The sequence below is a fragment of the Nicotiana sylvestris genome, chromosome 10 (genome assembly GCF_000393655.2).
Source record: "Nicotiana sylvestris chromosome 10, ASM39365v2, whole genome shotgun sequence".
In the NCBI taxonomy this organism is placed as follows: Eukaryota; Viridiplantae; Streptophyta; class Magnoliopsida; order Solanales; family Solanaceae; genus Nicotiana; species Nicotiana sylvestris.
Window position 1 is genome coordinate 93,420,138 of NC_091066.1, and position 26,021 is coordinate 93,446,158.

Consider the following 26,021-nt stretch of genomic DNA (forward strand, 5'->3'; position numbering starts at 1 on the left):
TTGAAACAGTGGTAACAATGACACTGTGTGATATACTTGAAATAGTGGTAACAATGACACTGGATGATATACTTGAACAGTGGTAACAATGGCACTGTATGATATAAATTGGTCAGGTAACAATGGCTGACCGGTCAGGTAACAATGACTGACCAAGATATTGCGCTTGGGCTGTAGGAGCCCCTCCGGAGTCTGTACACAACCCCAGTGAACGTCGTAGACGATAAATAAATATGGATGGCTCGGGCTATACGCCACAGTGGGTACTGGAATGTACCATCATATGCATTGCATTGCATTCATGTATTTGTATTTATACTGGTGTTTAGCTGCTCAGTTCCATATGTTGTTGTATATTTGGATTTTAGCTTACTTTGTGTATTTACTGGATTTTCTTATCTTCGGACTGTAGTTACTTTTATTACTCACTGGGTCAGAGTACTCACTTTACTCCCTGCACCTTGTGTGCAGATCCAGGGCAGTCTCAGGCTTAGTAGATCCAGTTGATCAGCAGATCCAGCCTCTGGAGTATCGAGGTAGCTGCACGGCGTTCGCAGCCATTGATCTTCTCCCTCCTATCATATCTTTTTATTTCCGCATTATCAGACTTTGGATATACCATGTATTAGGATGATATTCTGTATTCTAGAGGCTAAGATTCGTGACACCGGGTCCTAGTGAGATTATATTGTGTATTTTGTTAAAATCTTTAGTACTTTAATCTTGCTTAATTGATATTTTTTTCCGCTATTTTTGATAAATTGTGTTAAGTGTTGAATAATGGTCGGGCTTGCCTAGTAGTGTGCTGGGCGCCATCACGACCGGGATTTGGGTCGTGACAAAGTTGGTATCAGAGCCTGGGTTACTTGGTCTCACGAGTCATGAGCCGGTTTAGTAGAGTCTCGCGGATCGGTACAGAGACATCTGTACTTATGCTCGGGAGGCTGCAGAACCTTTAGGAAAACTTCACATTCTTGAATTCTTATCATGCGTCCTCGATTCAGCTTGAAAAGAAACTTTTGAAATTCCTTCTGTGTGATCGTATGCACCAACGCGCGCTTAGTATCAGATGTGTCTCGATGGATTTTGATTCCCCGATCGAGGGGCGAGGTGTAATCTCTGTGAGTTTGAAGTTAGACCAGTCAGGAGGACTTGAGGCCAATCTTTGCCAATGGCTTGAGCACCGATGTGCTGATTTTGTGAGCAAGTGTTTTGAACTCATATGTTCATTATTGTCCTTGTTAGCCGGAATGGTGGTTGGATATCCACGTGATGAGTATGTAGGTGTTGCGAGGTGTATTTGTACGACTTGGTGTGGCGAAGAAGCCTACTGGATAGTAGATGAACTGTTAAGTGATTCGTTTCTTATTGTGATTTGTTGAGTAGCCCGAGTTATGGGCGCGTGAAGAATATTTTTCGTGTCTCCTAGTTAGATAAGTCTGGGAGCTGAGATCGCTTCCGTAAATGTATTATGACGAAATCGTTGAGTCAAGGAGACCACCTTGAAGGTCGAAAATATTAAAGGAAGAATATGTTCCTACTTGGTTGAATAGCCCAATAATGGAGGGTTGAAGGGTATTTTCTATGTGTTATGATTCAAATAGGTGCAACGCATGTCCATGTATCAATTTAGATTTATGTAATTGATATGCATTGTGATGCTTTGTCAAGTTGTGGATGTGTTGTTAGGATGGTTTTGGTGATTATCTGGCAGGTGGATAGGACCAATTACAAAGGAGGCTCTGCCGAAATTTTTGAAAAATTTAGGACTTAGTAAGTGGGCTTAGCTGTTGTGTGAGTAAATGCAAGAATTGCAGAAGAGTTAAAATTCCAGATGATTCGTGTTTCCACGAGCTTATGATGGAATGAGTTTAATCTCACCATGATATTACGACAACAATAGAGTATATGTGTTATGATCTATGGCTTCGAGCCAAGTTGGGGAGCTTGCTGTTGATTAGCTGATTGCACGGTTTATTACCTGCGTGAATTCTGGTTATTGGCGTATTGGTGGGTTATTGCAGCTACGGAAAAGGACCATGAGTGGTAATTTGAGTAAATGAATTGTTGGATGCATGCTATGGTTAGCCTTATTGGCTCATGTTCAGACTTGAGGGAAGATTCATGATTTATGCCTCGTATAGGTGCAGGCTTCGAGGGAAGTGATCCCTCTAGGTGCTTTATCGAGAGGGTATTCATATGTTATAAAATTCAGTAGAGTTGGTTGCATTCGGGGCCAAGTCAGAGCTGGGTGGCTCTCAATAGCGGTCCTAGTTAATTCAAGAGGTAAAGTGTGGTGCCTAATGATTTTGAGTCTATAAGTACGGTTAAGAGTCAAGCTTTTGAAGCAGCTTATGAAGAAAGGCACAGAATGTTCTATGATGTTTTGACTTGCGGTGTAGCATTTGAGAGACATGAAATGGTCATGGTATTTGAGACAGCATGGTCTCGTGATTTAAGGTCACTCGGGGTGAGTTTGGTTGAAATAAGTTAGGTGTTAAAGGGAGATATTATTATTTCTAAGGCAATCAAGGATAAATTGGAAGGAAGTAGATTGATTAGCCATAGTTGAGTTGGTATACTGGTGTCAGTGATCGGTTCGTTCAGCGTGATCGAGTTATGCATGTGAGGCTTGTCGGCCGCAGTGATTGATGTTATTCTGAAGCATTCTTTTGTTAGGGCCTATTATGAGTAGGCGGATCCCAGAAAGTGTTATGGTGGCTTGGACAACTACTTAGAGATTGGCATATTCGACGATTATGAGGATTCGCCTGTATGCTGCTATAGTTCTCCTGAAGTGAGTTAAATGGAAAGTCTTATGTGATGAAGTATTAGCCTATCGGCGGTTCCAGAGTTATGATGGAAATCGCGTCTATCGTATATTGGCACGTGAGGTGCAGTGAGTGGTATGGAATTTGAAGTAAGGACGAAGGTTGCAGTTTGGTCAATGACTGTGATGTCACGATCTCGGATGAGCAGTATATGAGTTTCAGTGTTTTGAGAAAGATGGGTATTGACGTCAGTATCACCTGAGGTCGGTGTTTTGTGAGAAAGGCTTTGCATCCTGATTAGGGATTCTTGTTCGCTTTTCAGCGTTAGTGCAGCCGGTGGTTTGGATGTGCAGACCCGTTAATTATTTCAAAAGATGGTGGGAGCTTGTCCCACAGGAATATTGTATAAGTGTGACATGTAGTCACTTGATTAATTAGAAATTTAAACCAAGTATGAGGATTTTGGTAATATCATCCATTTGAGAATTTATGCCTGGAGGGCACTCTGTTTATTGGGTTATGGACCTGTGAAAGATTATTGGCCTAGCTTGGCACGATCAGGATCGACTTGAGGTCGGTGGATAGATTTAAATGTGGAAGTGAGCCTTACGTCAGGCCAGTTGTGTTTATTTCAGCAATGCGCTCTTTATGGAAGGATAGTCGCAGTCTTATTTCGTGGTCAGTTAATTCATGTAAAGATATATTGCACCGTATGAGTTGTGAGACGGCTTGGTAAATTCCTTATGTGTTGAGGTTCCGCTCAGCGGTGATGTTATATGAGCAGGATGAGACTTAGATCATGTATCGCACCTCAGTTGTGCTTGAGTTTGTAGCCTATAGCGCTATATGTTTCCTTGGGAATGATATTATGCACCTTAGTGTGTTTATGACCGATGTTCGGTATTTTGATGTGATGAGCTATTCAGCTCGACGTATATCTCCTTATGTGAGTTCTATATGTGGATCGGGTGGCACACCGCCATGGGTATATTGTGTGGATCGGGTTGCATGCCGCAACAGTGTGATGTTCAGTTCAGTGCCCATATTTGCTTTTGTGTGTTATGTTTCCCTATTTTCTGAGGAAGTCTATGTTAGTGTGCGAGTTGAGTAGTTCCTTCTAGAGTTCACCTTCCTTTTGTATCGCGTTCAAATTGATAGCATACTGGCACATTGTGGCGCCTTGTGGGATTTTTGATTATGTCTGAGGTGGCTTATTGCCTGAGCAGTTTGTACTGGGTGAGACGAGGTTACTAGATTTTGGGTCAGTGCAAACTGATTATATGAAGTATATTATAGAGCAAAGATCATTCTTTGGTTTGGGACAAGGTAATGGAACTTGTTAGAAGTGTAGATCCAATAAATTGTTGATTCAGCAATTGGTTGTGAATTTCGGCACATCTCTTCAGTCGTATCAGTGTTGAAAAATATATATATATATATATATATATATTAAAAAACTAGAGCAAGACCTGTGTAGATCATGAGATGCAATGGGAGCATCAGATTCATGGAATTTCGACAATTATGTTTAAAGAATGTTATTGTGGTTCTATGAGTAAGTGATGCAAAGTGTGAATTCAGCAAAGTTATGCAGTCATGTTTGGGTACAGCGTGTGGAGATTGATATGGTGGTCGTATGATGGAAACAGGCTTGGCAGGGAAATTCAGGATGTTGGAATTGGGCCTAATGGCTTATTTGCTTGAATAAATAAGTATATCTACAGAATTATCGAGCTAATGTGCTCAACGGAGTAGTGGTAGCATGGGAAGGTGCATGATGTGTTAAACAAGTGATTTTGGACTACTTCAGTGTAGTTCTCAGCACGTTCGAGGATGAACGTATGTTTAAGTGGGAGAGATTGTAACGATCCGACCGGACGTTTTGAGCTCCGGCGCGTCATTCAGCAGTTTGAGGCCATGAGCGGCTTCATCTCAGGTATATTGACTTGTGTGTATGGTCAGAATTAAAATTCAGGAAGTTTGGAGTCAAATCTAAATGGAAATTCTCATTTTGAAAGCTTAAAATTGAAGAAATGAACTAGGATTAGAATTTTGAGTAAACGACCTCGGAATTGGGATCTGAAAGTTCCAGCATGTTCGTATGATGATTTCGGACTTGGGCGTATGTCCGGATTTGGTTTTGGGTAACCCGTGAGCATTTCGGCGTATATTGTGAACTTTAGTACTTTAGAAGAATTTCATAAATTTGGGTTGGAAGGCATTTCAGTGTTATAGATGTCCGTTTGGGATTTCGAGTGTAGGAATAGATCCGTATGGTGATTCTGGAGTTGGGAGCGCGATCGGAAGTGAATTCGGATGTCCGGAGGTCATTTTGAAGTCATTTGGCTAAATATAGAAATTTGAAGGTTTTTGAGAAAATTCGACCGGAAGTGGAAATTTTGATATCGGGGTCGGAATGCGGTTCCGAAATATGGGGCAAGTCCGTAATGTCGAATGTGACTTGTGTGCAAAATTTCAGGTCATTCGGACTTCGTTTGGTTGTGTTTTTGATCGAAAGTGTATTTTCGGAAGTTTTTGGAAACTTAGGCTTGAATTCGATGAGTTTTGGGTAATTTGATGTTGTTTGAGGTATTTTGATGATTTGAGCAGGTTTTAATGATGTTATGAATTATGTTGGCATTTTTGGTCGGGGTCCCATGAGGCTCGGATAAGTTTTGGAAGAGTTTTGGAAGATTTTTGCCGTTTTGAGCATAAACATGTAATGATCCAAGGGTCCATTTTAAGTTCTAGAGATCTAAATTTGATTTCGAGTCTTCCAGAATTTAAATCATGAATTATAGGACTGATCTGGAAATTTTGGTTTAATTTCATCAAGTCGCGATTGAGTTTTTGACATGAAATGTGAGTTAATTGTTTAACGAGCGAAATGGGTATTGAACTGGGCAAACGAGCTCCGAATTGAGTTTCTGATTTCATGGAGCCGATTAAGAAGCTCATATCTCGGGATATATAAAGAGTTATATGGTGTACAACCTATCAAATTAAAGATCTTTGAGTCTAGTTTCTAAATCGTCAAACCGTTTGTCATTTGGATATTTATACAAGACGTTATGGGTGTTTAAACAGAAGGTATCCGACAAGGAACAATTTTAATAGGATGTACAACTTGTATAGCACAAGTGCAAGGTACAACTCGACGAAGCACGGGCAGATTCTTTTAAACACGGATTTGGCTTATTTCTTTCATTTCTTTCATTTGGCATGGATTATTTTGGAGAGAATTTCAAGGGGGATTTCATCAAGCATCAAAGGTGAGTTGTTTCTACTAATTTCCAAGTTAAATACATGGATTAGAGCTGAAAACTCAAGTAATTTATGGATAAAAATGGTGGTTTAGGACTTGAAACTTAAGAGAATTAAATGGTGATTTGAGGGGTCAAATGAACTCCGATTTTTGTGAATTTGGTATGTATAGACTCATGGAAAGATAAGGGTCGTATTGATGTAAAAATTTCTGAATTTCGAGACGTGGGCCCGGGGCTCGGGTTTTGCTAATTTCGGGATTTTCAACATTTTTCGAGTCTTTTCGATTGGGTTATATTCCCTTAGCCTATTGTAATGTATTAGTTGTGGTTTTGACTAGATTCGAAGCACGAAGAGGTCGATTCAAGAGGAAAGGGCATTGTGGACTAGTCTACGGCCGGTTAGAGGTGAGTAATAGATGTAAATGCTGTTCTGAGGGTTTGAAACCCCGAACTTTCACATCATAAAGCTATATTGAGGCGTGACACGCACTCCATGGCGAGTGCTGGGTCAGACACTATTGGAGATTGTGACTTGGTCCATCCCGTGTGATGTTTATACTATACTGGTGATTGATACACATACTTCATTGATATTACTGGGCTTGATGCCATGTTTGGGGCGTTGTGCCGATTTGTAAAATCCTTCGAGGATTGATATTACTGCTTAGCATGATTTGCATATCATTTAATTTCAGTCCAAGGTTTTAGATGCTGTTTTGCAAACTCAGCCATAATTCTAAGTATTGAAAACTTAAATGATATTTTTAAATGTATTCCGGGCTGGGAACTTCTGTTTTGTAAATGCCCAAGGGGCTTATTATAAGATTTTCGGGACTGATTATAAAGTGACTTGAAACAGTGGTAATAATGACACTGTGTGATATACTTGAAACAGTGGTAACAATGACACTGTGTGATATACTTGAAACAGTGGTAACAATGACACTGTGTGATATACTTGAAATAGTGGTAACAATGACACTGTGTGATATACTTGAACAGTGGTAACAATGGAACTGTGTGATATAAATTGGTCAGGTAACAATGGCTGACCGATCAGGTAACAATGACTGACCAAGATATTGCGCTTGGGCTGTAGGAGCCCCTCCGGAGTCTGTACACACCCCAAGTGAGCGCCGTCGATGATAAATAAATATGGATGGCTCGGGCTGAACGCCGCAGTGGGTACTGGAATGTACCATCATATGCATTGCATTGCATTCATGTATTTGTATTTATACTGGTGTTTAGCTGCTCAGTTCCATATGTTGCTGTATATTTGGATTTTAGCTTACTTTGTGTATTTACTGGATTTTCTTATCTTCGGACTGTAGTTACTTTTATTACTCACTGGGTCGGAGTACTCACTTTACTCCCTGCACCTTGTGTGCAGATCCAGGGCAGTCTCAGGCTCAGTAGATCCAGTTGATCAGCAGATCCAGCCTCTGGGAGTATCGAGGTAGCTGCACGGCGTTCGCAGCCATTGATCTTCTCCCTCCTATCCTATCTCTTTATTTCCGCATTATCAGACTTTGGATATACCATGTATTAGGATGATATTCTGTATTCTAGAGGCTCAGATTCGTGACATCGGGTCCTAGTAAGATTATATTGTGTATTTTGTTAAAATCTTCAGTACTTTAATCTTGCTTAATTGATATTTCTTTCCGCTATTTTCGATAAATTGGGTTAAGTGTTGAATAATGGTCGGGCTTGCCTAGTAGTGTGCTGGGCGCCATCACGACCGGGATTTGGGTCGTGACAATATGATACATTTTATGTCAAGATATCATTGTGATAATGGCGTGCTTGTAATGCGGAGATTAGTGTTATTGATATATACTTTGTGGTGCGTTGTTGGGTTGTGGACATGTGGTTAGGAGTTGTTTGGGTGTTACTCTGACAGGTGGATAGGCCTAATTACAGGGGAGACTCTGCCGAAATTTCTGAAAAATATGGGAGTTAGAAAAATTTGGGATATTGAGATGTGCAAAGAAAGAGATAAGTTACATTATGTGTTTGAAGACGGACTCTACATCTCATTCAAGGATGAATGACCCTAAGTGGGGGAGAATGTAATAACCCGTATTTGATGGGTGCGTAGGCACGAGTTGCTATAGCCAGTCTGGACTAATATCGTGTGTTGACGTAAAAATCGGACCTTTCTAGAAATGATTAGAGTGTAAGCAATTTGGTCTTGAAGTTTACGAATATGGATAAAGGAAATGAACTCAATTGAAATTGTGTTGTCGGACTTATGTCGAATGCGATAATGTGGGATCAACCGCGAATAATTGTGTAAAAGTAAAATCATCAATTTGGTAACTTGAGAATAATTCTTAGTACGTTCGAGGACGAACGTTTGTTTTAGAGGTGGAGAATGTGATGACCCAAAATGTCATCTTTAAATTAAATAACCATCTCAGTATTTGTAAGACCTTGAAAAGCGGTATCAATAATTCCTCGACTTGCGTGCGCAATCCGTATAATTTTCCGGAAGGTTTTTATGTGAAAAATGGACTAAATTGGGAACTAGAGCTTTAAAACTCAACTGAGTTGACTTCGGTCAACATTTTGAGCAAACGAACCTGGATAAAAGTTTTGACCATTCCGGTAGTTCCGTATCATGACTTGGGACTTGGTCATATGCCCGAAAATGAATCTGGAGGTTCCTAGATCAAATTATCGCCATTTAACGGAATCTAGAAATCTAAGGATAAAGATTTCTTAATTTTGACCGGAGAGTTGACTTTTTGATATCGGTATCGGAATCCAGTTCTGAAAATTTTTATAGCTTCGTTATGTCATTTATGACTTGTGTGCAAAATTTGAAGTCAACCGGACTTGATTTGATAGGTTTTTGCATCAAATATAGAAGTTGGATATTCTTAGTTTCATTAGGCTTGAATTGGGATGTGATTTACGGTTTTAGCATTATTTGATGCGATTTGAGGTTTCGACTAACTCCGCATCATGTTTTAGGATTTGTTGGTGTATTTTGTTTAAGTCCCGAGGGCCTCGGGTGGATTTCGGAAGGTCAACGGGTAGAAAAACTGCTGAAACTCTTTTTGGGAAGCTGCTGTTTTTTTACAGCATCGTGAACAGTACCGTGAACAGCACCCCGTGAAAAGTACCCTGTGAACAGTACTGTATACAGTACCTCGTGAACAGTACCCGAACGTGTGAACAGTGGCCCCGACTTTTTCTGGGCAGATTCTTAATTTTCCTTTTTTGTCAAATTGGAGCTCGGGAAGAGGCGATTTTCGGCAGATTTTCAGAGAAAACAACGGGGTAAGTGTTCTTAACTTAATTTTGGTTAGATTACCCGAATCTATTACTAGTTTTGATACTAAATCTGTGAATTTAGTTGAAAGAGTTTGAAAACTCTCTCGGATAGATTTGAGGATTTGAGGGTCAAAATGTTATTGAAATTTAGTAATTTTGGTATGGTTAGACTCGTGGTTGGATGAGGTTTCATATTCCGTAATTTTTGGCGGGTTCCGAGACATGGGCCCCATGGGCAAATTTTTAGTGCAATTTCGGATTTTAATGGAAAATGTAGAATTTCATGTGGAATTAATTCCTATAATTTTTATTGACAGAATCGAATTGTTTATGACTAGATTTGAGAATTTTGGGCACGAATTCGCGAGGCAAAGACTTGTTGGAATTTTGAATTGGTTGCCAAGCGAGGTAAGTGTTTGGTCTAACCTTAGCTTGAGGGATTAGGAATTGTGTCTTATTTATTACATGTTAATTGTAGAGTACAACGTATAGGCATGGTGAAGAGTATCTATACGTTGGTGTCAAGCATGCCCGTGAGTCTTATACTTTGATTAACCTGACTCCGTTTCGTAGTGTATATGCTCTATATGATAATTTCTATTGAGGAATATGACTTGTGGAAGTATTATTGTTTTGATGTTGTTTCCCTTGCCGGGATATTATTGTTTTGATGTTGTTCCCTTGCCGGGATGTTATTGTTTTGATGTTGTTTCCCTTGCCGGGATATTATTGTTTTGATGTTGTTTCCCTTGCCGGGATGTTATTGTTTTGATGTTGTTTCCCTTGCCGGGATTTGATTGTTGTACTATTGTTCCCTTGCTGGGATTGAATTGTTGAACATTACAGAGCATTGGCTCAAGTTGAGAATTGAATTGTTGAACATTATAGAGCATTGGCTCAAATTGTGATATTTTTGATTTTGCCTTGCCCAAATTGCTTTGTGATTGTTGCTTGGGTGAGGAAGAGCGATAAAGCACAAAGGGTGATGCCGTGCACATTTATATTATTCATATGGTGAGGAAAGAGTGTTAAAGCATGAAGGGTGATGTCGTGTCGCACGATGTACAATTCCGTGCCGATTATATTGATTTTATGGTGAGGATGAGAGTAAAAGCACGAAGGGTGATGCCGTGCAGAATATATTGATTTTTATGGTGAGGACGAGAGTAAAAGCACGAAGGGTGATGCCGTGCACTTGTTCTTTATTTTCCTGATTCTTGTTGATAATTGAATTATGGCTTTCCTTATATTCTTTTATTGGTTTCTTGTTAATACCTGATATTATTGACTTCCTTGCCTGGATTGCTTTGTGAATGTTCCTTGGGTGAGGAAGAGTGTAAAGCACGAAGGGTGATGCCGTGTATGGTGAAGAAGAGTGTAAAGCACGAAGGGTGATGCCGTGTATGGTGAGGATGAGAGTAAAAGCACGAAGGGTGATGCTGTGCACTTTCTATTTGTTGTGTTTTTTTTTTGTTATTAACATTTCAAGTGTATTAACTGTTTAGAGTCCTTTACTGTGTTGTGATATCTTGTGTTGTAAGCCATATTGTTTTCAATATCTCGCCGCATTTATATAAAGCTTTCAATACTTAAATTTTCAACAATTGTACTTTAATTAAAAAGGGTATTTTCTTTATTCAAACGATTTCTAAAAATAACTTCATCTTTTCTTGTTTATTTTCTAGTTGGGTTGGAAGTTGTACTCTACGTTATATTAAGTAAATGAGGCTCTTTGAACATTTTTAATTGTATTGGATTATGGACCCTATGAATTGAGTAACATGAGAATGTTGTTGCGAAATGTGAGACAGAGACATGTGGGCACAAGGTGCCGAGAAAAATATGATGATTTTTATTAATGACAGATTATGATATAGGCACGAGGTACCAGGGAAAAATATTATGATTTTATTTAATGACACGTGAGTTGTCCGTGCGGTTGTGATATAAATACGGGCACGAAATGTCGTGAAAAATAGAAAAGTGGGTTGAGACCTATATTAATTATGATTATGAAATGAGGTGTCACAAGATGACCTTTACTCGAAAGAATTATATTCGAAAGATGCTTATTTGAAAGAGATTTATTTGAAGGAAATATATTCAAAAGATATTTATTGAAAAGCATATTATCTTAAAGATTATTACTTGAAGGATTAATTGGTGAAAGATTTATATTTGAAGGACTTGATTAGATGATTGCACTTGTATTTATTAATTGTTGAGAAACATTTATGGTATCCTTGTTACCTGCTTTTTATATCATTGGTTGATCATTGTTTCCATCATCGGTACCTGCTTCGTATTATTTTTGTACACTATATTGCACATGTTTATTTGGTAGCCTGGTCCTAGCCTCGTCACTACTTCGCCGAGGTTAGGCTAGGCACTTACCAGCACATGAGGTCGGTTGTGCTGATACTACACTTCTGTACATTTTTGTGTACAGATCCAGGTATTTGATCGATAGTAGCTATTCATTGCGGTGGAGACTCAAGGTAAACCTGCTGTAGCATTCGTAGTCCTCAGAGTCATCTTCAATTGTACTTATTTCCATTTGTTCCCTTTGTTTCGGAATAGTGATGTAATTATGTTGTATGACTACTCCTAGAAAGGCTTATGACTTGTACTACCGGTTTTGGAAATTGTAAATTGTTTAGTGAAATTTCATTTGAAGTTAATAAATATCAATGTTATTTCAGTAAATTTTAGGCTTACCTAGTTTAGAGACTAGGTGCCATCACGACTCCTTCGGAGGGATTTTTGGGTCGTGACAATTACTCACATCAAACTGGCCAAAACTCTAGCTCGCTATGCCCTTGCCTCTAAAATTGGCCTCCACGCGCGTGGAATCTATCCAAAATCAGCACGAATAGGTCACAACATGCTAAGGGAACATAGCCCAAGCGAAAACATTCGAAAAATATCAAAAATCCCGAAATTAGCATAACTCGAGCCCCGGGTCCACGTCTCGGAATTGAGTAAAATTTACATTTTCAGAATCCTCATATCCTCACGAGTCTAACCATACCAAAATTATCCAATTCCGATACCTTTTGGTCCTTCAACTCATCATTTTATATTTTTGGAAGGTTTCACAATTTTCTTCCTAAATTCCATCCCAAATCACGAATTAAATGATGAATTTAGTGATAGATTCATGTATTCTAGTCAAATCTTAGTTAAAATCACTTACCCCGATGAATTTCTTGAAAACCTTCGAAAAATCGCCAAAATCCGAGCTCTCTAGGTCAAAATATTAAATAAAACCCAAAACCACGTATTTATAGGGTACCCCTCAGGTTCCAGCCTCTGCGGGCCGCACCAAAACGACTGCGGTCCGCGCAAGCCAGTGCGGTCCGCGCAAACACAACCGCGGCCGCACAGGCCTTCCTCTGCAGTGACAGGCTTTAGTATTTTGGCCATAACCTTTTCTACAGATGCCCAAATTGCGATATCTTTATCTTTCTGGAAACTAGACACGAAGAGCTACAACTTTCGATTTTGAATCATCTCAAAATTCCTTTTGGATTAAATGATATGAGCTTCCGAAGTTGGACCGATGATCTGTAGATCTTCATGACCGCGGACCGCGACCATTTTCCGTGCCCAACATTAAACCACCGCGCCCAGCACTAAAACTTCCGCGCCCATCCAATTTCTAAGTTCAGGAATGTCCGGACTCGCTCAAAACTCACCCGAAACACACCCAAGGTCCTCAAACCTCAATCCAAACATACCAACACCTCCCATAACATCATTAACACCTTATCGAGATTTCGAATCACTCAAAACAATATCAAAACACCAAATCAACTTCGGATTCAAGGTTAAGAACTTAGAAATTTCAAATTCCACAAACAACGCCGAAACATATCAAATCAGGTCCGATTCACCCCAAATTTTGAACACAAGTCATAACTGACATAACGAAGCTACTGCAACTCTCGGAATTTCATTCCGACCTTTATATCAAAATCTCACCTATCAACTAGAAATCGCCGAAATATCAATTTCGCCAATCCAAGCTTAATCCTTCCACGGACTTCCAAAATGCATTCCGATCACGCTCCTAAGTCCCAAATCACCTAACGGAGCTAACCAAATCATAAAAATTTCCATCCGAGATCAAATACACATAAGTCAAATTTTGGTCAAACCTTTCAAATTTAAGGCTTCAAACTGAGGACTGTTCTTCCAACTTCATTCCGATTACCCTGAAAACCAAAACAATTGATTTACATAAGGCATAATATATACACGGGGCAAGTCATGCCCGAAGACTGGCGATCAAAGTGCAAAAGTTCAAAACGACCGGTCGGGTCGTTACAAAGTTGGTCGCTAATTAAGGGGTAAGCAGATAGCGACCAACTTTGGTCACCAAAAATGGGACCCAGTTATAAAATTTTAATAATTATATTTTTATTTTAAAAAATTATAAAATATATAAAAAATATAATTCAAATTTAGCGACCAATTTTGATCGCTAATCTGGGACCCAATTCTAATGCTTAACAATTATATTATTATTTTAAATATTACTTAAAATATAAATAAATCTGATTTAAATTTAGCGAACAACTTTGGTCGCTAATTTAAATTTATGTATATTTAGTGACCAAAGTTGGTCTCTTTTCAGGCCAACAATGGTCAAAATTAAAAATCACTTTTGTATATATATATATATATATATATATATATATTAACAATGAATTAAAAGGTCTTAATATATATCAATTAATATATGTATATATATATATATATATATATATAGCTATATTCGATATAATATTAGCTAATGCACTAATACTTAGTGCATAGTATAGTATAGTATATATATACTAAGTGTATTATATAATACACTATACTATATATATAGTATAGTTTATTATACATCATGGTATATTCGATATATATAGTATAATATGGTATATAGTATATAAGTTCTCTCTCTCTCTCTCTCTCTCTATATATATATATATATATATATATATATATATAATAACATGAAGCGCTCGAAACACAGGGACGGGTTCTTTTAGGTATTGATACACTTGTAAATTGATTTATCGACTTATAACCCACTCATATGCATATATATATATATATATATATATATATATATATATATATATATATATATATATATATTAACAATGAATTAAAACGTCTCAACTTATATCAATTTATATATATATATATAAGAACATGAAGCGCTCAGAACGTTGGGACGGGTTCTTTTATGTATTGATACACTTGTAAATTAATTTATCGACTTATAATCCACTATTATGCATATATATATATATATATATATACATATATTAACAATGAATTAAAACGTCTCAACTTATATCAATTAATATATGTATATATATATATTTATTTATATAAGCTATATTCGATATAATATTAGCTAATGCACTAATACTTAGTGCATAGTATAGTATAGTATATATATACTAAGTGTATTATATATACTAAGTGTATATATAATACACTATACTATATATATAGTATAGTTTATTATACATCAAGGTATATCCGATATATATAGTATAATATAGTATATAGTATATAAGCTCTCTATCACGACCCAAACCGAAAGGGCCGCGACGGGCACCCGTTGCCTTATTCAACCGAGTACCAACGTAACATATCTTTTTTATCATGTTATCATGAGTAAATGAGCCAGAAAAACCGTCATGAGATAACAAGAATAAAACATAAGGGAATACTCAACATATGAAGACCCAACATGATATACAAACTAATATATGTGACATACGGGCCTATAAGGCTGACATGACCATTAGTAAACTCGAAACATAGGCCGACAAGGCCATACAATTATCCATATACCTGACATCTGTCTACAAGCCTCTAAGAGTACATCAAATCATAAAGGTCGGGACAGGGTCTCGCCATACCAATAAATACATATCCAAAGCATACTGACCAAATAGGCAAATTTGAATGATGCGTCGCCGGCACGATGGCCGTGCGATCCGTCGAGTTATCATGAATCATCGCAGCAACGGGCAAAGCCCGCGTCGACCTTTTATCTAATAAATGCATCCCTTCCAGAAGTCGGGGTTTGTTGCACGTATTAGCTCTAGAATTACTACGGTTATCCGAGTAGTAGATACCATCAAACAAACTATAACTGATTTAATGAGCCATTCGCAGTTTCACAGTCTGAATTTGTTCATACTTACTGTTACGCAACGCCTTCCTGATGATCTTTGGAAGGGCAACGTAAGGCTAAGCAACCGATGTCAGTGCGGTTGCTGTCCGCCAATGAGGTCCTCGCCGCACGCTAGACTAGATTGTCAGTGCCGTGCGGGAAAACCAATGTCGTGAGCAATTGCGGAAGCTGAGAGAGAATTGGGTTTTGAATGCTGATGATGATTTTATTGATGACTGAAAATGATGATTACAATGATGTGGTGTCGAGGGGGAGAGACACCAGAAAATGCTGATTGAAATGTTTGATTGTTTGGTCCCCCTTAATAATGCTTAAAAAAAATAAACCAACATTACAAGACTAGTCCTAATAAAGCTGTAGAAGCACACTGAAATGAAAATGATGTAAACTAGCCTATGATTACAATGAAAAGGACTTAGATTATTACAAGGAAAAACTAAGTCCGATGGCAGCATCTTTGTCTTGCGGGTCAGGGTCTGCGCGCGCGTTGCTGTGGGCGCGCGCGACACTTGATGTGCTGGCCTGAGGCTGGGCACTGGTGCTTGGCATCAGGGTCTGTGCGCGAGGCGCTGTTGGAATGGGCCTGCAGCTGGGCGCTGGCGAGGCATCAGGATCTGCGCGCGCGGCATTGTCAGGGCGCGCGGCGCTGTTGTCATTGGCCAGCCCTTGGGCGCTGGCGAGAGGCATCGGTGGGGCGACAGAGGCACATGCGCGCTTGTCACTTGGCGCAGCCAAGACCACGGGGCCGACCATGGCGCTAGGCATTGTGAGGCTTGCTAGGCCGCCATGGGGCGCGGCCAAGGGGTCATGGGGCATGTCTGGAAAGCAGCCCATGACATTCTCCCCCACCTGAGTTGGCGCCGTCCTCGGAGCCTTATGATGATGATGATGATGATGATGATTCTGATGGTTGTTGGATGGGAGGTCTGCGCCCCTCTGTTCTTTGAGCTTGCTGTTGTAGCGAAGCAATGATTGCATGCGGCTGACATGGAAGACTGGATGGATCTTCCACCAGGATGGAGTTTTTACCTGGTATGTGGACTTCCCAATGCGTTTTTCAATGGGCAGGGGCCCGATGTATTTTTGTTGCAGGCGAGGGTCATGGGTCCTTTCTGCAAACAAGTACCGCTTTGGGATGCATAGCATTACTTTGTCCCCTGGTTGATGTTGGGCAAAGCAAAGCTTCTGTTCGGTGAACCGTTTTGCCCTCTCTTGGGCTTTGATGAGATAGCTCCGCACTATCCCCATGTTGCGCTCCCATTCACTCGAGAAGTTGGCAGCTCGAGGAGATTTCGGCATGGTTGATGCATTCACCGTTTGCGGGAGAAGCGGTTGCTGTCCGGTAACAATTTCAAAAGGGCTCTTGTTTGTATGATGGTCCTTTTGAGAATTGAAACACAGTTGAGCAGCATCCAGGAGCTTCACCCAATGCTTCTGTGATCCGGTTGCGAAGTTGCGGAGATATTCCTCCAGCATGTCATCGAACCGGTCTGTCTGGCCATCCGATGGTGGATGGATGTCTGTGTTGTGACTCAATGTTGACCCAAAGCACCTGAAGAGATGGGTCCAAAAGTTGCTAGTGAAGCGTGAGTCGCGCCTACTAACAATGTTTTTGGGCAGGCCCCAATGTTTGACAATGTGCGAGAAGAAGAGTCGAGCTGTATCTTCTGCTGAGATGTTTTGCGGGGCTGCTATGAAAGTTGCATAGTCTGAGAACTGATCTATGACAACCATGATGGATGCAAGATTGCCGACTTGGGGCAATCCCGTGATGAATCTGAGGGAAACACTTTCCCATGGTCTCTGAGGGACATGTGATGGCTGCGAGGGTCCCGGCTGTGATGAGTGATCCGACTTGTCCTTGTGGCATGGCTGACAAGTCTTCACACGATGATGAGCGTCACCAGTCTTTTGAGGCCGATGACATGATGGCTGATTGTTGCTGCGAAGGGTAGCCTGAACCTGAGGTTCATGTCTGTTGACTACCTTCTCCAACTGCATGGCCGAGATGTTTTCAGCGGCCATCTTTATGGGAAAGCATGGTATGGTGCAGGGCTTGGCCCCGTTTTCTCCCATCATCAGGAGCATGTTGGCAAATGGTACTGGAATGGTGTTGGTTTGCCTCATGAACTCCAAACCCACTATGATGTCGAAGTCATCTATGATTGCGATGCGCAGGTCGATGCTTCCTTTGTATGGGCCAAGTTTCACTGGGACATTTGTAGCTGTTCCACCCAATGTCTGAGGTGGTGAGTTGATAGCCTTGACGCGGCCTTTGCTCTTTTGTACCACAAGACCTAGGCGCTCTACTTGCGTTGATGACAAGTAGTTATGGGTGGCACCCGTGTCTATCAATGCGTGAAGGGGCTTGCCGTTCACTTTCAATTCGACGAACATTAGGGTCCTCGCTTGCTTAGGAGGTCCTTCGTCCATCTTTTCTTTCCCTTTCCTGGTGATCGGGACTGATGTTTTCTTAGGAGGACATGCACTGGTCCCCGCTAAGGCATGAGGGATAGAGCCAACAATTGCATTGAAGGCGCCTACCTGGTTGTCTTCAGATGTGTCTGATGCATCTGTCTCATCCTCGACAGTCTGATGAGCATTGACCTTGATGTTTGGGCATTCATTGTTCCAATGTGCCCCGCCGCAATGACGGCATTCTGAGGGAGGCTTTCTCCCCTGATTGTTGTTGATGGATGCAGCACTGTTGCTGTTGGAGGGAGGAGTCTTAGTTTTGGATGCACTCCGATCTCCCCCACTTTTGCTTGGGCCACCATTGCTGGGATGGTGCCCGTTGGATCCCCCTCGGACAGACGGCTGGGGCCTGTCATTCTGAGTTCCCAAATGATAGTCGCCAAGGCATTCTGCAGCTTGAATGGCCTTGGGCAGGGTGTCTACCCGTTGTCGCTGTAGTTCCATACGGGCATGAGGTTTCAAACCTTCTATGAATGCGAAGAGTTTGTCTTTGTCCCCCATGTCGCGTATGTTTAGCATGAGTGCGGAGAATTCGCGCACGTACTCCCTCACTGATCTGGTGTGGCGGAGGTCCCGTAGCTTTCTCCTGGAATTGTATTCCACATTTTCGGGAAAGAACTGCAGGCGTATGGCTACCTTCAATTCGTCCCATGTCTGAAGAGTATCTTCACCGGCCTTGATGGCTTCGTGTTTGACCCGCCACCAAAGTTTGGCATCGCCCTGAAGATACATGGCAGCAGTCGCTACCTTTTTGGATTCCTCCAAATGGCCCACGGCATCGAAGTATTGTTCGATGTCGAAGATGAAGTTTTCCACTTCTTTAGCATCCCGGGATCCGTCGTATGGCTTTGGCTCCGGTATCTTAAGCTTTTGTGGAATGGGGGTGAGGTTTGCTGCACCCCTGATGTGATGGTCGCCTTCTCGAAGTAGGCTCTGTAAGGCAGCATTGACAACGTTGAGCTTGTCAGTCAAGTCGTTTATGGTTTGCTGCATGGCAGTTAGTCTGTCTGCCTCATGTTGCTGATGGGCTAAATCGTCGGCACGCTCCTGTTGGAGGTCCTCAAATTTGCCATGAATATTGGCAGTTTCGATGGCTGCCGTTTGTCGGTCCTCGTCGGAGTCACGACTGATGTTTGCAATGTCATTTTCGGCCTGCCGCATTCGGCGGTCCAGGTCGTCCAACCTTTGCACTAGGTTGTTGCTTTGATCAGGCACCGTTTCTACGATGGGTCGTAATCGGTCAACCGTCTCTTCTAGGGATGCTAGACGCTCCCCATGATTCACCATGGTCAGAAATGGTGATGATGGCAAATGTTTTCCCTCGTCCGATGTCGAGCCTAGGCTCTGATACCAACTGTTACGCAACGCCTTCCTGATGATCTTTGGAAGGGCAACGTAAGGCTAAGCAACCGATGTCAGTGCGGTTGCTGTCCGCCAATGAGGTCCTCGCCGCACGCTAGACTAGATTGTCAGTGCCGTGCGGGAAAACCAATGTCGTGAGCAATTGCGGAAGCTGAGAGAGAATTGGGTTTTGAATGCTGATGATGATTTTATTGATGACTGAAAATGATGATTACAATGATGTGGTGTCGAGGGGGAGAGACACCAGAAAATGCTGATTGAAATGTTTGATTGTTTGGTCCCCCTTAATAATGCTTAAAAAAAATAAACCAACATTACAAGACTAGTCCTAATAAAGCTGTAGAAGCACACTGAAATGAAAATGATGTAAACTAGCCTATGATTACAATGAAAAGGACTTAGATTATTACAAGGAAAAACTAAGTCCGATGGCAGCATCTTTGTCTTGCGGGTCAGGGTCTGCGCGCGCGTTGCTGTGGGCGCGCGCGACACTTGATGTGCTGGCCTGAGGCTGGGCACTGGTGCTTGGCATCAGGGTCTGTGCGCGAGGCGCTGTTGGAATGGGCCTGCAGCTGGGCGCTGGCGAGGCATCAGGATCTGCGCGCGCGGCATTGTCAGGGCGCGCGGCGCTGTTGTCATTGGCCAGCCCTTGGGCGCTGGCGAGAGGCATCGGTGGGGCGACAGAGGCACATGCGCGCTTGTCACTTGGCGCAGCCAAGACCACGGGGCCGACCATGGCGCTAGGCATTGTGAGGCTTGCTAGGCCGCCATGGGGCGCGGCCAAGGGGTCATGGGGCATGTCTGGAAAGCAGCCCATGACATTACACATGCATGGCTTAATCTTTGAGACAAGCATATGACTACTGGCAGGATCAACCAGGTAGCATTCCTTATTGACGCCGGCATCGCATGAGCATGGCCGACCCAAAGGGCACCGCCAAGTCCAAGACGAGCACGACCGTCATTCGTAAGGAGCATTCTTTGGGCAAATAGGAGAGTAAAATAGATACATATATATAATGCATGCTCAACTCAGGGAATCACATTCTAAACCTTTTGGAGTGACTTAAGAACATTATGGACATCCCTACCATCAATATGAACCTTAGTAGGATTTAAGGATCATACACACTTGTTTAGAATAATTTTATAAGGAAAGAACAACATGGACAACCTTAGTTGCTAGGAGTAGAGTCATTATGAAATAGCGTATCGTTTATGTTCATTTCATTTTAGACCATGCCAAAAGAAAGAAGAAAGTGCCTTAACATACCTTAAACCCGTTGAGTCCTTAATCCCTTCCAAGCAACTCTTCAAACAAGTCAACTCAATCTATCATAGTATAAGGAGATTCAAAATCAGTGCTGAGCAAAGGCTAAGTCTATAACTTAAGCTAGTAGCTCGTTTACGTAAATTTGGGCAGCATCTCCCTTGTAACAAGGGCCTCCTCCAATACCATATACCAACAACAATTACCATAGCAATCCATAAATACATAATTATCAATATCAAGACACCATATAACCACAACAAGTCACAACTACATTACGACGAGCGGCAAGCTCAGATTGGAATCCGTATCCCCCTTATCAATCCTTATATACTTCTTACTTCAACATAAAAGTATCATTAACTTGATAATGAAGTCATTAATCAATGATTCCATCCTTAAACCATATATTTATAACAACGAAAATAATCCACAACTTCAACTATCATCAATTAGCAACTTTATTCACTAGTTCATGTCTAGACCATCCATTTAACTTAATAAACATCAAGATAACCTTAGAAACAAGCAAGATAACAACATACATACCTTATACAGTAACTTCAAGTCAAAATCCAAGTTATATTCAATTTACAACAACACTCAATAGCAATACAACACCATAGAAGTGACTTAAGCTAATCCAAGTATTATCTTGTAGTTTATCATCCTAACAACTTAACCAACATACAAGCAAGATTAAACACATTTAGTAGGCTGTTATGCTCACCTTATACAGCAGAAACAACTTGGAATTTCATCCAAATACAGCCCACAATAATCCTCAATGACAACACAACCTCAAAGAGGTGTTGTTCTTCACTAGAACTAAGTTTTGATGTTGAAATATGGTGTAATCACTTTGGAATCACTTCAAACCCTTGTGGTATATGTTTAGGAGGGTTAGGAGAAGTTTGGAGACGAATTGTAGTTGAAAAATGAGCAAAAATAGGCGTCCAAATCGTTTATAAATTGAAGTAGGTCAACCACCGCCTAAGTGGGTCCCATAGGGAGCTGCTTGCGCGGTCTCGCGAAAATGCGAATATCTCTCTACTCCGATGTTGTATTGGCAAACGGTTTAATACGTTAGAAACTAGACTCATAGATCTTAAATTTGGTAGGTAGAACACCCCATTATTCCAAGTATATTTGGAAAAATTCTCAGATATATTTGACCTAAATTTCAGCAAATTTATGAATGTAACTTGTGATGACCTTTGCTAACTCTTGTTCCACAACTTGCTTGTCTTCAAAATGTAAAAAATGATTATCATACGACTAGAATAATTTATATAATAACCTCCTTATCATGTTAAGAACCCTAGTCTTACCCCAAAGTACATGTTATGACATTCCAAACTTGTCGACTTTTGACGAAACTTATTTTCTTCAATTGGTTTAGCTTCTAAGATTTCTAACCCTCTTGGTACTCGTTATTCATGATCTTAAATATTTGTAAACTCCAAGGTAACATGATTAACTTACTTTATTTGCTTCCAAATATAATCTCATTTTCGAGCTTACATCAATGACTTACGACGTACTCTCACATATGAAAACTTGGGGTGTAACATTATTCCCCCCTTTGGAACATTTGTCCTCGAATGTTGATTGATGCGCTTATCAGTTTTATAAACTATAGCTCTTACGAATACTTTAATGCTCATCTTTCCATCTAATCCACTGTTTTGTGAATAAATCTAAACGCTTGGGCATTCCCCCCTTTTAGGTCTCTTTGTCACACCATGACATGTGGTTGGAATTCTTCCAACATCGTAACATTTTCTACCTTATGTCATGCAGTATGTATGACTGTGTCCTTGTATGACCGCCTAGCGAGTCGTATTCTCTTTTTCCTCCATCTTTTAGCCATTCTCTAAGCCTCACTTTATGAACATATACAGAATTATGACAAGCTGTCCCTCTAGGCATCTATAGGTGTACTGATGTCTTTCGCTTGGTACTTCATCGAACTTAAGACTATTTCTATCTCTTGTTTCATAGCCTTGTATATCTATCCTTATGGATTTACTACATCTAGGTAGGTTATACTATACCATAAAACTTACTTCGGTTTAGTATTACCGAGGTTTGCTACCCAACTCCAGGTTACTCTCTCGCTGCTTATCCTATATATATAAATCTAAGTCCTTTAGTGCTTCCTCATTATTATTCATCTAAGAATAACAAACAAATCTCATCTCGAACTTTGGAACTTGTACCCATCTATTGTTTATTCACCTTAATGTTGATCTATAATCTATCACTGATAACTTGCAACCTCTTACGTAATACACTGTCACTAGGGCTCACATCTTATCGGGGAACATATGAAGTGATTTTCCTGATCCACCTAGGGATAATACTATACTTCAATAACCGTATTTCATTGCATCCCAACGCGATTCATCTTATGGGGGTATTCTAATCCCGTGCAATTAATGAAATCCCTTTCTCGTTAAATCATTACTCAATCAAAGGCCTAAGAATCATCCTCTTATCTATCACAATTACACCCTTATTCTACCGCCAGGGCAACATTCCATCTCTTCTAAATGCACCTAGTCTTAGACTCCTCTGGGTTCATTCAGGCTGTATAGAGTTTTTTATTCATATGGAAATCATCAGCTCCCTTGTTTTGATGGGTTTAATCCCGAGGACATACATATTCTCGTCACCTTCTCACTCATCTTTTCATATCCTTACTCCTATCTACCTAAAACCTTGTTGCTCTACAATACTTTACCTTAGGACCTACACCGATCTATTTATACTACTCCCAACCTTCCTTTAACTTGATAGCACCATAAATTTCCTTTTGTGCCTTCTCAGTTGTCCTTAAATGTAAGCAATTACTTTTGCTGGTCGTTCTATCACTTGTTGCATGAATACTTGGCTTGTCTTTTTGCCCACGAATACTATAATTTTCTGTACCTCATATGATCTCAAACATCACCTTTGATGCCTTTTTTTTAACCATTCATTAGCCATAATAGGTGCCACTTTCTTATGTAGTGTATCCAATATTGTAGTGAGATTGTTGTTACAGGATAATTTACTCTTTAGCTCACTATGCTTAGATGGAAACCTTCTTTCTTATTTCCTCAGCTAGTCTTTCATTGTAGTACATAGGGAGACCTTCTGGCTCTTGTAAAGTTGCGAGCTTGATATATCGTACACACGAAGGTGATTTTCGTTATTCTTACTCGCCCATAATAATCCATAGTTGCATAAATTTATGCCTTTCTGCTCGTAGGGTTACTTCTAAGCTCAAATTTTTATTGTCTCCTTAGTGGCACTCTCTCTTATTTTAATAAACCTTAAAAATGGTACCTTTAATTGCCTCAACTCATATCTGAAATTTTTTCAAATGATTGCGATCTCGTATCTGCGAGACTGAATTCACTATGCTGCGATTCACTACATTTATCTTGCATGATCTATTGATTTATCTGTGACCTCTTGTCTAGCCATAACTGGGCTCTTCCTGAATCAACTACTAATTACTCGTTGGTCCATTCTCATATATATATATATATATATATATATATATATATATATATATATATATTCTGCATAATCCCTCTTGGGATATATCCTTTGTCTTAACTTATCTCTCGCCACTAGCTCCTGATGTATCAAGTGTCCATTCACACTTATTTATCAATAACATCCTGGCCGGAAACTTTTACTGCCTCTCTCCGGTGTCGTGCTTGTATAAGGTTCTGGAGTCGCAACATATCTGCAGGAACTGAATAAATGCAACATCATCCCTTTCTCCTTTTTACCACATTCTTTCTTTACCATTCCATAGTTAATTGAACCGCTTAACTCCGACTTAATATCATAACACACCATATTCCCCCCTTTAGGGGAGTACTAAGATTTAGTACTACGACGATCTACCTATAGTTGTTTTACCTTTTCATATTCGGCGTCTTTTCACATTATCAATGAACCTTAATCACCTCATGGTAACCTTCTATACCAGGGATAACTAAATTTCTTACGCACGAAGGTGACACCTACGGTAACTGGCACACTTAGTCCCTTAAGATTAACTCTGCTCAGAGTGCTTGCTTTAGGTAAGCGACTTCCTAAGTAACCTTTAAAGGTTATTCATCTATTGTCTATTCTATTATTGTTGGAGCACGATCTTTGAAATTCTCACGATGTCGACCATTATCAAATCCTCCGGTCCCTAATTCATGTTCGATTTTATCTTGTTCACCAACTCATACTAATTTTTATTACTCTGGGGTCTAACCTTTCCTCCTGGTAATCACGTTGAAGTCACCATCTCATTTCTCGAAATAAGAATATGACTTTATGGCTTATACTCTTTTATTGCCTTAAGGCTTGTCACCTCTTGTATTTTCCTTCATTTGACTATAGACTCTTTCATCGTGTCATATTTTGATTTACTGTTATCACCCATATATCATATCTTACTCATGATGCTTCATTTATTTACTTCTTATTCTCCGGATAATATTTTTTTTGTCTATCACTTTATTCTGAAAACTTCAACAAAAAGTTCTTTCCCTATAAGCTCCCCTATCTTCATCTCACTGGCTCTTGGGAATGCCTAACATTCTTTTTTTTACTCGGGGCTAGAGTCATACTAAGGTAATTATTTGTCCCTTCTAGGATCCCACTGCCTATCTTCTGAAATTTTTGAATATTCCAGTATTCGTATACGATTGTACTACTCTAGAGTTCACCATCTAGGTGTCTTATAAGGAGATCTATTACCACATTTGCACCATATTTCGTAAACGTTAGTTAATGATAACAACCCATCCACAATTTTTGGGTTACGCTAACTCCAACTGGATCCTGATATCCCATCTTTCTCTTAAATAATATCTGTTAGCTCCCATAAAACATAACTGAGATTGGTGTGGCCAATTGTACTTACCTCTGTCATTGATGAAGGTACCAAAATGCTTATATTTCTTTGCCTGATTTGAAAATATTGATAATCTTCATTATTTGGGTGCCTCGTACCCCTCTTCACCTTACTTCTTTTACTTGTTAAAACTTGTATCTAGCTTATGAATTCCTCATAGATTTTGACCATATTCGTGAATAGATATACATGCCTTAAGGCTCCTTATTAAGAAGTATACACATCATAGTACACACATGATCTCTTGAAGACCTCACATTTACTCATCATAAGCATGATGTGAAATCGAGTTCCTCTGACTCAACTCTTCAACATCCACATGCAATCTCGTACCAACTATCGTTGTGGATGTAGGTATCATTGTATTACGACTAAAGTCGAATTTAGGAGTTTGAATTCTTACAACTGAGCTCTACTGCACGATCTAGAGTAAGAAGAAAGAGTAACAGACCTAAATTCTCTGTAGCCTCCT

The 26,021-nt window shown here is 40.2% G+C and overlaps 1 long non-coding RNA gene across 2 annotated transcripts in view; it reads left to right on the top strand.

The window, feature by feature from the left end:
* Positions 1–26,021, top strand: part of LOC138880503 (uncharacterized) — a 170,021-nt gene that overhangs the window by 17,181 nt on the left and 126,819 nt on the right. The window contains exon 3 of one of the 2 annotated variants that reach the window (XR_011403208.1): positions 472–537. The exons of the other annotated variant lie outside the window; for it this stretch is intronic. This is a non-coding gene — a long non-coding RNA (uncharacterized lncRNA). Of the gene's footprint in view, positions 1–471; positions 538–26,021 lie in introns of those variants that run through there. 2 annotated transcript variants of the gene reach the window in all.